Source organism: Mus caroli, unplaced genomic scaffold (genome assembly GCF_978045245.1).
Source record: "Mus caroli unplaced genomic scaffold, Mus_caroli_1 scaffold_16, whole genome shotgun sequence".
In the NCBI taxonomy this organism is placed as follows: domain Eukaryota; kingdom Metazoa; phylum Chordata; class Mammalia; order Rodentia; family Muridae; genus Mus; species Mus caroli.
The window spans coordinates 43,967,584-43,981,528 of NW_028227271.1; the positions used below are offsets into that span (position 1 = coordinate 43,967,584).

General features: G+C 40.4%; 1 pseudogene; it reads left to right on the forward strand.

Moving 5' to 3' along the window:
* The first annotated feature begins 12,470 nt into the window (after positions 1–12,470).
* Positions 12,471–13,542, forward strand: LOC110310981 (high mobility group protein B3-like; annotated as a pseudogene).
* Positions 13,543–13,945: the final 403 nt, after the last annotated feature.

Consider the following 13,945-nt stretch of genomic DNA (forward strand, 5'->3'; position numbering starts at 1 on the left):
TTTATAGCCTAGAGGATCTAGTACATCACTCTGTTCTTCCTTGTCTGCTAATCAACCACTGAGCCATTTGTTGGCTTGCTTGGGTGGAGCTGGATTCTGATTTCAATGCCCTCCTACAGCCGTTCTGGAATCAATCAAGCAATTATTCATACCTTGATCCCTCAGCCTGTTTGGCATGACTGTGTGCATCAGGCCCTTAGGCTACAGAGATTATACCATTCTGGGTGCATCTGAGAGGTCTTAGAAGCAATAGTGTGGCAATAAACTAAAGTGTAAGCACAGGAAACCAAAAGTTCCACATGAAATGCAAGCATTGGTATGTTGAGACTGACAGCTACTCAGGATCTCATGTATAGCAGAAATACATGACAAAATGTTTGTAGTTTGTGTAGGTGCTAGGTATAATAGGAACACAGATACCTGGCAGAGTACACTGGAAATGTACTACTGGGCTACCCAAGGAGAGGTGGAATTCAGTTTTGGGTTTGTTTGTTTTTTGGTTTTTTTTTTTTTTGCTTTTTGTTTTCCTTTTAACCCTATGGTCAATTTTATTAGTTCGCACGTTTCTGGCTTTCCACCTCTTTTGCCCATTTTCTCCCAGTAGCTGTAGACATCTCCCATTCCATATCAGTTGGCATGTGCAATCCCTGCCAGACAGACATTGGTCTAGACTAGAGGAGGATGGAAGCACTTCTAAGAATCCTTCCTTGGAATGGCCATCATGAGTACAAGGAGAACCTGGGTTCTGAGTGTGAAAAGGAAAACTCAAAGCAAACACCGGTGCTGATGGAATTAAGTACTGTTGCCATGGTAACATGGGCACACAGCAGACAAGAAGGAGCAAGTTCACTTCCCCCAAACTTCTTTCTTTCTCTCACTACACTAGCCCCCCAACCCTGGAGGAACCTAACAGAGAGCCTGTTGGCAAGGAGTCATTTAATTAGCAGAGTTCCAGCTCAGCTTCACAGTGTGACTAATGAAAGACTGGATTCGAACAGAGATGCAATAATCTAGACACAATGACTGCATTGTTTTCCCACTGGTTTCTTGGACGGTTATACATACATATGTACATGTGTACATATGTGTGTATATGTACATTATATATGTGTGTATGTATGTATGTATGTATGTATGTATGTGGGTAGATAAATAGATAGGTAGATAGATAGATAGATAGATAGATAGATAGATAGATAGATAGGTAACTTGGGAACCAGTAGGCTGGGAAGGACTTTGGAGGCAACGCATAGAATTATTCCACATCCTATTCCCAATGTTTTTCTCCACTTTTCATTTTCCTCAGTAGTAGGTCAGTGATCTGATATGTCTAGCAATACAGCTGCTAGCGATTTAGGCAATGTTTCTTGCTATCAATCTTAATCCCAGTATGTGTGAAACAATCTCTCCATCTATTTGCCTTTTCCCATTACATAGTGCTTCTGTATCTACCTCCCCCACAAGACTATGACCATCGAACATCTCAATTTGAGATGTTCTATCTTGTTTTTATTTGTGCTAGGTTTGCTATCTAAGTTCACTATGTGTTCACTCATATTCATGATAAAATATTTACTGAGCACATTGTGTATATGATATTTATGATACCAAGACAGGCATAACAAAAAATAATCTCAATTGCTACCCTCAAGACACTCGTAGTCTTATAGCAGAAATACATGATAAAATGTTTGTATTTTGTGTAGGTGGTAGGTATAATGGGAACACAGATAGCTGGCAGAGTACACTGGAAATGTACCACTGGCTACCCAGGGAGAGCAAATGAGGATTGCTAATGTAACATGCTTAGACTAGGGGGACCTTCATTAAAGCTGCCAGTGGGAATGAAGATGGAAAGGCTTCTTGGATTTCAACTGTAGCTATATAGGAAATTCACCCAGCTGCTCATAAAAACGTAAATACGTAGTTATCTTCAAAAACCTGTGGCAGAACACTGTCTTGGGGTTGAATCAGAGGCATTAGCATTTTTCAAGTGTCCCAGCTTATTCCAGTCTGTAGGTGGCTCAGCTGGTAAAGTGCCTGCCACTTTAGCATGAGGACCTGAATTTGGATGCCCAGCACATGGGTAAAAAGCCAGGCATGGTAGCATATGCTTGTAATCTCACTAGTCTGAAGGCAAACATGGGTGGATCCCTGGGGCTTGCTAGGCAGCTAGGCTTGAATTACCAGGCACACTGAGGGAACAGAGAAGAGCAGAGAGTAATGAATGGTGTCCCGCTGTTTTTCTCCTTAATCCTCAATCCAGGATCCCAGCCTCTGAATATGTTGCTATTAACATTCAGGGTTGGTCTTCCTTCCATGTAAATCTCTTTGGAAATGTTCAGAGTTGGGTCTCCTAGGTAATTCCAAACTCAGTTAGGTTGACAATGATAACTAATCATCAGGACATCATGACAGGAGAAGGAGTTTAGGGTTAGCTTCTAATTTCTGGACTTTATAAGCACAGAAACAGTACACATTGAGACAACTTTTCGTCCTAGCATTATGCACTATTTATGATTTTAAATGTACTATGTAAACACCAGGTATACAATAAATGCTACAGGATGAAGTATACCTCTGATGTCATGCCTACTCAGAGGGGAAGATATTAAGGGGTGCTTTAGATAGATATTTCTACCAGCAAATGCTTCCTGGGGGGTTGATAGAAAATTGGTTGTGGTCGCTGTAAGCCAGGAATCTCCATAGGTGCAGATAACTCATAGAGAATTCAGATCTACCTTTAAAAACTGCACAGTTTTTACCTACAACTACTACTTATATAGTGTTTTGAAATCCCGACTTGAAATCATTAGTAGATTTACTAGAAAATTTCTTTTTTTAAAATGACTTTTAAGATTTTTTAAATGATTTTTAAGATTTTTTAATGATTTTATTAGATTTTTTTTATTTTCATTTCAAATGTTATTCTTTTTCCCTATCCCTTCCCCAGAAGTCCCCTACCTGACTCCTCCTGCTTCTATGAGGGTGTAACCCCACCCACACATTCACTCCTGCCTCCCTGCCCTAGCATTCCCCTACACTGGGACATCAAGCCTTCATGGGACCAAGGGCCACTTCTCCCACTGATGCCCAACAAGGCTGTCCTCTACTACATGTTAAGATGGAGCCATGGGTCCCTCCATGTGTACTCCTTGGTTGGTGGTTTAGACCCTGGGAGCTCTGGTTGGTTGATATGGTTGAAATATGTTCAGATCATCCACCTCTGTATATGTCAGGTTCTGTCAGAGACTCTTAGGAGACAGCTATATCAGGCTCCTGTCAGCATGCACTTTTTAACAGCCGCAATAGTGTCTGAATTTGGTGACTGTATATGGGATGGATCCCCAGGTGGAGCAGTCTCTGAATGGCCTTTCCTTCAGTCTCTGCTCCACACTTTGTCTCCATATTTGCTCCAGTATTTTGTTACCCCTTTGTACTGACTAGTTTTGTGTCAACTTGACACAGGCTGGAGTTATCACAGAGAAAGGAGCTTCAGTTGAGGAAATGCCTCCATGAGATACAGCTGTAAGGCATTTTCTCAATTAGTGATCAAGGGGGAAAGGCCCCTTGTGGGTGGGACCATCTTGGGGCTGGTAGTCTTGGTTCTATAAGACAGCAGGCTGAGCAAGCCAGGGAAAGCAAGCCAGTAAAGAACATCCCTCCATGGCCTCTGCATCAGCTCCTGCTTCCTGACCTACTTGAGTTCCAGTCCTGACTTCCTTGGTGAGGAACAGCAGTATGGAAGTGTAAGCCAAATAAACCCTTTCCTCCCCAACTTGCTTCTTGGTCATGATGTTTGTGCAGGAATAGAAACCCTTACTAAGACAAATTGGTACCAGCAGAGTAGGGTATTCCTGTGACAACCTGACCATGTTTTGGGGAGGACTGTGGAAGGACTTTGGAACTTTGGGCTTGAAGATCCATTCATTGTTAAGAGCTCTGTCAGATGTTGTATAGGAGCGTGGAAGATAATGTTAAGAACAGTGCAGAAGATGGAGGTCTGGCTTGTGAAATTTCAGAGGGAAAATTAAAGACTCTTTTCAGGGCCATTGCTGTTTTGATTGTGAAGATTCTGTAGTTCTTGTTAGCTGGGGCTGAAGAATCAGCTGTGATTAACAAGATACCAGAACTACTAAAGCAAAAACTTTGCATTACTGGGACTAATGATGCTGCTTAGCTGGAGCTAAGAAATTAGCAGTGATTAAGAAGAGACCAGCATTGTTGAGGTAAAATCTTCTGGGAAGTGTTTTCTGAAAGCACAAGGAAGCTGTGTTCCAGAGATAGCCAAGGTTGTACTCCTGCTGCAGTGGGACTTGGTAATGTGTAAGAGTCATCCAGGTGGTACTGGTTTTGAAGGCATGAAGGGGTCACGCAGAGCAGCTGAGGCTCGGCACAGTGAGAGGCCATGGAAGGCCATTGGTGAAGGTGCAGCCTCAGTTGCAATTGATGGCCCAGGACTGAAGGGGTCATGCAGTGTTTTGGAGATGCCAGTACCATGAGATGACTACCAAGAGCAGCAGCAGCAGCAGTGGAGTACAGGCATCTGGAGCCTAGAGGATGATGTGTGTGCTATAAAGGGCATGGCTGGAGAAGTGACCCAAGCCCTTGGAGGAGCCCAGAAGATCGTGAGTTGGATCCCAGACATTGGAAGGTTGGAGATTGATTTTTGCTTTTGATTGTGACTGTACCCTGATATTTTCCCTCTTGAAGGAAGTTTTTTAGTGAAGCCCACAGTTAAGAGACTTTGAATTTTAAAGTACTTTGAATTTTAAAAGATACCGGATATTCTTAAAAGATTGAACTTTTAATATGTAAAGACTGTGGGACTTTTAAGCCCTTCTAAAAAGGACTGAAGGACCCACACCTTGGTCTTCCTTCTTCTTGAGCATCACATGGTCTATGAATTGTATCTTGGGTATTCCAAGCTTTTGGGCTAATATCCACTTACCAGTGAGTGCATACCATGTGTGTGCTTTTGTGACTGGGTTACCTCAATCAGGATGCTATTTTCTAGTTCCATCTATTTGCCTAAAAATTTCATGAATTCATTGTTTTTAATAGCTGAGTAGTACTCCATTGTGTAAATGTACTACATTTTCTGTATCCATTCCTGTGCTGAAGGACATCTGGGTCCTTTCCAGCTTCTGGCTATTATAAATAAGACTGCTATGAACATAGTGTGTACCCCTAGTGTGTCCTTGTTATATGTTGAAGCATCTTTTGGATATATGCCCAGGAGTGGTATAGCTGGGTTCTCAGGTCATATTATGTCCAATTTTCTGAGGAACAGCCAGACTGATTACCAGAGTGGTTGTGCCAGCTTGCAAGACCACCAATAATGGAGAAGTATTCCTCTTTCTCCACATCCTTGCCAGCATCTGCTGTTACCTGAGTTTGTGATCTTAGCCATTCCAACTGGTGTGAAGTAGAATCTCAGGGTTGTTTTGATCTGCATTTGCCTGATGACTATGGATGTTGAACATTTCTTTAGGTGCTTCTTGACCATTCTACTTTCCTCTGTTGAGAATTCTTTGTTTAGCCCTTATAAGACTCTATGTTCCAAATTTTAACAGTTGCTTGTCATCTATTTGCCTGCAACAGGAAGATGGCAAAATTATTCTCCTTGACTGAAATGTGTACTCTCCAGGGTCCTGTGACTAATTCTTTCAACTCACTTAAGAATGGGATTGATCTGGGCTGGATTTTCCATTCCTGAGTTTTTAATGAGTTGAATTGATTCTACAGTTGTCCAGAGATCATTTCACTGGCAACATCCAAGATAGTGGCACTTGTGTGTGGTCCACTTCACTTCCTAAGCACTTGTGTATGGTACACTTCACTTCCTAAGCATCTTTGGAATCTCACCTGTGAAACCCCAAAGGAAAATTAAGTATTTAGTTTTTAGACCTCTAATATATGTTAAATATTACCATAGCATGTCCCATCTTGACTTGTGTACATTTCATTCCTGAAAGATTTTTTTTCTCTGGCCATTAATATCTGTAGGTACTTACCTGGTTATAGAATTTCTCTGTTGTCAATATTTTTTCCTTTTAAAAGCAAGCACTTATATTTGTACTATTTATTTATTTATTTATTTATTTATCTATTTATGGGTGTTTGTGTGTGTGCATCAGTGTGTACAAGAAAGTCAGAAGAGAAACCTGGTCCCTTTAGAGATGAAGTTTCAGGTGTTTGCAGAATGTCTGCTTGTTATATAGGTGCTGTGATCTGAGTTTATTATTCCTTGGCAACCATTATTAACTACTGAACCATCGTTCCATTCCCTTTTTAAATTTTTCTGAGGGAGGAACATCTCACTCTATAGACCAGGCTGGCCTGTAACTCACTATAGAGTCAATGGTAGCATCAAACCGAGGGTAATCATCCTCCTTCAGTCGCCTTGGTCCTGGGATTACATGTGTGAGTCACCGTGCTGAGTATAACATTTCTGTTCCTGTAGCTTCTTTCATCTCCACATGCTTATTATGCAGATCTCTAACTATAATTTCAGTTCCCTCAGAGCAAGAACTGGGTCTTTATAAGTTACTTAGCTCCCCACGGGTGACAGTTTCCTAATCTGTTCAATAAGGGTCTTATTGAACACAGGTTTATAGGAAGTTAAGAGGAACATGCCCAGAATATTAGCCAAGGAGCATAAAATACACTCCCAAACTTACAACTTCAGTTCCTTTCCTACATTCATACTTAAGATAGTTGAATGAAAATTTATCACGTTGCCAGTTCAAATTTGGTAGTTGCACATTGAAGGTCTACTGTGTGCTAACCCCTGGCTAGATGTTGTTTTAGTTCTTCTGAGTGCATGCAAATTTATCTCCATTTTACAGGTGAGAGCCTTGAGGTTCAATGTGATTAAATAGAATAATCTGTTCAAATGTTAAGAGCTAGGATGCAAAGTGTGGGGGCTCCCCAGTTGTTAAAGTTCTTTCCCGTGAGGTTCTTTGCTTCTTTGTCGTTTAGCTTTACCATCAATTTATAATTTAGCTATTGATTATTACATAAAATCAATATATTTTTCAGAGAACAAAGTGATATATTTGAGGGAGCAGAACTTCTGTGTGCACATTTACTTACCTATCTCTATAATAACACTCATCTCTAGTAAATTATTGAATGCTAGACTCATTATTAATTTAGCATGCAAGTGGAAAAGAAGCAATCGCATTAAAAGTGAATTTATATTTTAAACTTCATTTTGATTTGGGGAACTAAAGATAAAAGGAGAAAAGGAAAGCTAGAATTGATGAGATATCTTGATTCAAATAAAGTTTGAACCACTTTCCATATACACTAGCACACCAGTTCTCAAAATATTCCTGTCAAGAGTGTCATTGGTCATAAGTTCATTGGTACTTAAGAGCAACTGAAGACTCCCACAAGTCCTACAGTATCGAGAGTTGGCTCTACCAGACCCATAAATGTGGAGCAGTGGGCCATGCCAGGAAACTTGGTAAAGTCAAATGGGTTCAGAATCTTTGGTACCCTCATACCTGAGGATGGGAGGTATTTCATCTACTCCTGACCAGATTCCTGTCCTGGAACAAGTGACCATAGCACCCCATGGAGAGGACAGTGACAATCATCCACATAGGAGCAGTGCCTGAAGCCCCTCCCAACACAGATGAGACATCCCTAACATTTCAGACCAAGCCAATAGAAAGCAATGCTTTTAGACCCCAACCCACTCCAAAATGTATATAAGACCCTCTCCACAAGGAATAAAACATGAGAGGTATTTCATCAAAGAACATCTGAGAGCAGCTGTCATATAAAAGCTGTTTCACTTTTTGGGAAGAGTTCTCTCTTGAAGCTTTTACTGCTGGAAGCTGACCTTGGCTCCTAGCCGCTGTGCTTTTCCAGCTAGCTGATCTCTGCTGCCAGCACTGTGAGGCCCAACAGCTTGTCCAGATCCAGATCCAACCCCCCTTTCTGCTTGCAGTGCCCACAGTGTAGCATCTAGCTACAGAGCAGCAGCAGCCATGGAAGATTGACTCCCCCTCCCCTTCAGGAAGTGCAAGTCTTTGGCTGCTCTTACCCAGCCAGATCTCCACAGATCTCTGTAGAGAGTGTCCAGTACACAGACTGGCACATAAACATTGTCTTCATATGTCCGGTAGAGTTGGTGCCTTTTTTTTTCACAGTGATTTGAAATTTCAGTAGTATCTGTCAGGGTCATGAAACATCTTCTTGACTGCCTTTGGATAAAATGACTATGAGACAGTTCTTTGGTTTGTATGGTATAGTGCTAACTCTCTCCAGGTCCCCAGGTAAATACACATTCAAAGCCAGAGGTATGTGTGTCCATACCCACCCCTTCCTCCTCAAAGCTGCATCACTCTCCCAAGCACACTGTTTTCTCCACGGCTTGTGCTTAAAGCCTGGTCACATCAAATACAGATCAGCTTCTCAGGAATCAGGAATATCACTTTCTCCAGCTTCACAAGATAGGAAATTAAGAAATTCTGAGCTCCTAAAAAGGAGAAAATAAAAGCTACGGACTAGTGGGGAGGAGGAAATTTAAATTTTTGAGATCCCTAGATGCCAAATATTAGTGATGTCAAAGGGTTGGTGCTAATAAAATACATCTAAACAGGGCAGAGACCTTTAAAAGTAAGAAATGAATCTTCTGCCTCATTATGATCAAAACCTGTTGATAATATCATCTGTAGCATAATTTTCTACACAATCTGGAACAAAAGGAGATTCCGGGGACCATACTCAACAGATATTCGGTGATAAGGATTTTAGACAAAAATACCCACTCTATCGTGCTTAACCATTTCAGCTACCAAGAAAAATAACTATCAAAACAGCCAGGGCCCAAGTATAATTTTCTGTGAGACATGACTCTGTTCATAACATGGACTAAAACTGCCCTCCAGGTGCCTGTCAAATAATGCAATATGGAATATATCACTGTCTAATATTTACTGAAAGCTCGACTGAGGAATACAACAGAAAATCTCATGGAAGATAGGTCACTTCCTTATTCCAGCAAGTAGACTGAAATGTGCCTTAAGATTAGGTTCATTCAACTAATGACACTATTGGTTGTATCCAGTGATTCCTTAATGATTTATTTCTACTGCTTTATAACTGAATCGCCCTTACAGGAGACCATCAACCTGCATTGAGGGCTAGTATAGAAAACAGCTTATAGACCTTATCATCAAGTCTACAGAGGGTGTTGGTGAATATGTCAATCTTCACTGTTGGGGTTCAGGGTCACACAAACCATACCAACATTGATCTCAGTCAAGCAATAATAGTTTATTGAAAACACACCTGAAGACTGATTGATCTGTACCCCAGAAAGGACTTGGGAGCCTTAATGTGATAGCAGTTTGTGCTCAAAACAGGCATTTTAAAGGGGAGGTTCAAAAGTTTAAAAGGCAAGGAGGGGAGGAGTGCAACCTCCTGGCTTACGAGACAGAGTATTATCAGCTAACCTTTAAGCTGATGGGTCCTGAGTAAGGTAGGAGGCATGGTGGACAGGCGATGAGCACGGCAATTAGAGAACATTGAGATAAAAGAACATAAGTGGTTCAAATATAACTTTTTGGCTTATTAGTAGCATTCTTCAGTGTCAGCTATTGGTAATTACTTCTGGGAACTGGAGTCTGAGAATCTGGACTTAATTTCACCTTATAAGCAAAATGGAGACTGGATACCAAATGCCTACAGATATGTTAAAAGGAGCAGATCTCAACAATTACATCACAAAATGTGTTCTCCTGAAGAATCCTGAGCAGAAATTTCTGTCTGCTTCCAGGAATAAGAATGGAATAAATCAGCCAGGCGTGATCTGATCCTTCCTTATTTCTCCTAAGCAGAACTTGCATCTCAATGTTGACCTAATTACAGATTGTTCTTGCTTATATACATTACATTGAATCCCTCTTGCAATGAACCCGAGGTTCCTAAGTTGGCATCATGTTGCAGAGAGTGTTATTCGAACAAAACCCATCTCTCCATCAATATTATCCCTGCAAAATTATTTTGTACAAATGAAAATGCTTCTATATTCATTACATGAGAAAATATGAAGCTGTCATCCTCAAGCCTCATTTTCTTTTATTTACTTTATCTGATGATTGCTCATATCTGTTTCTAATCATAATGTGGACAAGAGGAAAGATAATAGAAAAATTAATATTAATATTCATGATTCATTTTTGCTGTCAACTTGATTGAGTTAGGAAAGATACTTCTTATATATTTATGAAGCAGTAATTTTTGGTAGATTTATGTGGGCTTTTTCTGGCATGGTTGGGTGAAGAATATGTCCCATCTTGAGTTCTTGATTGTGGGTTCAGAACAGAATAAAAGAAAAGGATAAGGGAAAGCCACTCTAACAGCTGAATCCCCTTTTCTTTTCTTTCTAAGGATCAAGCAGCAACTATGCCTACCTATCCAGGAAGGACTTCATCTTCTCAAAACTTGAGCCAAAATACATCTTTCCTCCATAACCAATTGCATAGATAGAGATGGAGATGTTATGTGACAAGGTTAAAGAGAAATGTGAGAGGAAAAACGGGGGTCACTATGATCATACTCCCTTTGTATACACATATGAAAATCCCAAAAAACAAATCACACCGAAAGAACTCAGAGTGAAAATCTACTGAATTTTTGATAATGATTAGTTTGGTATTTGAAACAAAGCGTATGGGGACTAATTATAAAGCTCATAAATATTAACTGAGTCAGAGAAATCCATACTTAGCTCACAGTAAGTTAGTGATCTCAAGGTCTATTTGGCTGGGTTAATCCACATCTGGAAAGAAACACTTAGTACACATAACACTGTTAGCAGAATATAACTTTTCTGGAATATGAAACAATGAAAATAACTATGTTAAAATTACTGCAAAGTGAAAATTTATAGAACCCATCATGCCGGAACACAGCAAATCAGAAAAACAGATTATTTTTTTCAAATGTACCTATGTTTGAAAATTTATTATTGCCCACTAGTAATGTGTGATAAGGCTTTTCTAACTATCTGAACCTTCTCTCTGGTGAGAATGTCTTTAACATGTTACTTGTTCTCTAATAAGAAAAAATAGAGCTTGGAAAACATGGAGATCCATATATGATCCTAAAAGATAAGGAAAGAAAACATGACTGTATACATAGAGACTAAAAGTAGACCTTAAAATTATAATAGACAGATCATATGAAACTCCATCACTGTAGAAATAAATTCAAAACACATAGATTAATTTTATTAAAGTTTTACCCCAGAAAGCATGTTATGATATTCAGTACATGGTTCACATTCTCAATTTTTATCAACTTGATCAAAAATTACAAAAATAAACTTCTCAAAACTGAGAAACTAGAACCAGATTATCATCGCTGTTTCCAAAGTTAATCCCTGCAGGCATGGTGGAAAAGAAAGATTAGTCTGTATCCGTATTGACTGTTTGTGTTTCTCCAGGCAAGAGAAACAGCACTCAGCTTTACTTCCTTCAAATGTTTAGCAGTTGGTTCCTACCTAGCTCATAGAATAGAAGTACAGCATAGAAGCGTATTTATAAACTATATTAAAAACTACAATATGCTGTAAAGCTCTTACTCTCAACACAATTGTTATGATCAAATAGGGAATTCCAGGTGATAAAAGGGACAGCAAGGGCTACAGACAAATCTCAAGCATCCCTTTTAGAGGAAAAGGCCAAATGTGATAAGCACGGGATGAGAGATGGTTGCCAGGACTTATATGGTTCCAGCCCTTGGTATTTAATTTAAGAATTACTTTTGTAGGAGATACTGTATTTATTTGGGTAAATTGAACTTTGGATATGAGATAACTGACAGGTAAAGTCAATTGATTAGAAACTGTTGTTCCATTTGCCTTGTAAGAAATACGCATCCTTGGGTACTTTCTCTAGCTCCTTCATTAGGGGCCCTTTGTTCCATCCAATAGATGACTGTGAGCATCCACTTCTGGGTTTGCCAGGGAGCCAAAGGGGTCTGCAACCCTATAGGAAGAACAACAATATGAACTAACCAGTAGCCCCCAGAGCTGTGCCTCTAGTTGCATATGTAGCAGAGGCTGTCCTAGTCGGCCATCAATGGGAGGAGAGGCCCTTGGTCTTGTGAAGATCATATGACCTGGTACAGGGGAATGCCAGGGCCAGGAAGTGGGAGTGGGTGGGTTGGGGATCAGGGTGGGGAGAGGGCATAGGGGGCTTTGGGGATAACATTTGAAATGTAAATGAAGAAAGTATCTAATAAAAAATGTAAAACAAAAAAAGAAAAAAAAAGAAATATGCATCCTGTTGACTATGTGTGTCTTTCTTTTATGCTACTGAAGAATGAAGTTTGTAATTTTAAATGTATCTATAATGATATGCAATAGTAAATAAAAATAAAGAGGAGGCCACTGCTCCTGCAGCTGCAGCGGCATCCGCACAACTGTACACTCTGGCTGTCTCCACTCCATCTCCCTTGCCGCCCCTTCTCCTTCTCTGCTACTAGATGGCCAAGAAGGAAGATGCAATTCAGTCAGCATGGCTAAAGGTGACCCCAAGAAACCAAAGGGCAAGATGTCTGCTTATGCCTTCTTCATGCAGACATGCAGGGAAGAACTGTCTAGTATGAGTGTATGCCAGTGCCTGGCAAATACAGAAGTGGATGTTCACAGTCATCTATAAGATGGATCACAGGGCCCCCAATGGAGAAGCTAGAGAAAGCACCCAAGGAGCTGAAGGGGTCTGCAACCCAATAGGTGGAACAATAATATGAACTAACCAGTACCCCCAGAGATCATATCTCTATGTAACACGTGTAACAGAAGATGGCCTAGTCGGCCGTCACTAGGAAGAGGCCCCTTGGTATTGCAAACTTTATATGCCCCAGTACAGGGTAATGCCAGGGCCAAGAAGTGGGAGTGGGTGGGTAGGGGAGCAGGACAGAGGGAGGATATAGCGAACTTTAGGGATAGCATTTGAAATGTATGTAAAGAAAATATCTAATAAAAAAATAAATTTAAAAAAAAAGAAAAAGAAAAGGAAAGAAAAACCCGGAGGTTCAATTTTGCAGAGTTTTCCAAGAAGTGCTATGAGAGGTCGAAGACCATGTCTAGCAAAGAGAAATCAACATTTGGTGAAATGGCAAAGACATATAAAGTACGCTATGATCGGGAGATGAAAGATTATGAACCAGCTAAAGGAGACAAGAGGAAGAGGGACCCAAATGTCCCAAAAAGACCTCCATCTGGATTTTTCTTATTCTGATCTGAATTCCTCCCCAAGATCAAATCCACAAACCCTGGTATCTCCATTGGAGATGTGGCCAAAAAGCTGGGTGAGATGTGGAATAACTTAAGTGACAGTGAAAAGCAGCCTTATATTAACAAGGCAGCAAAGCCTGAAAGAGAAGTATGAGAAGGATGTTGCTGACTATAAGTATAAAGGGAAGTTTGATGGTGCCAAGGGTCCTGCTAAAGTTGCCGGGAAAAAGGTGGAAGAAAAGGAAGAAGAGGAAGAAGAAGAGGAGGAAGATGAATAAAAACTCTGTTTCCTTGTGAATACCTTAGAGTAGGAGAGCGCTGTGATTGACACATCTCTTATTTGAATTGTGTCTATTGTCCTTGTTAGGTTTAATTACACAATTTGATCATGATAATATTGTAGTTTCTCAAGAGTGTCAGTGGTTTGCATGAACTGAATGTGGGTGTCCAGAGCACCCTGAAAGTGTATCAATGTTGTACATAGCTCCAAACATTTTTTAGGTATTTATTTCATTTACATTTCCAATGCCATCCCAAAAGTACCCCACCCACTCCCACTCCTTGACCCTAGTGTTCCCCTGTACTGAGGCAAAGTTTGCATGACCAATGGGCCTCTCTTTCCTCTGATGGCCCACTAGGCCATCTCTGATACATATGCAGCTAGAGACACCAGCTCTGGGG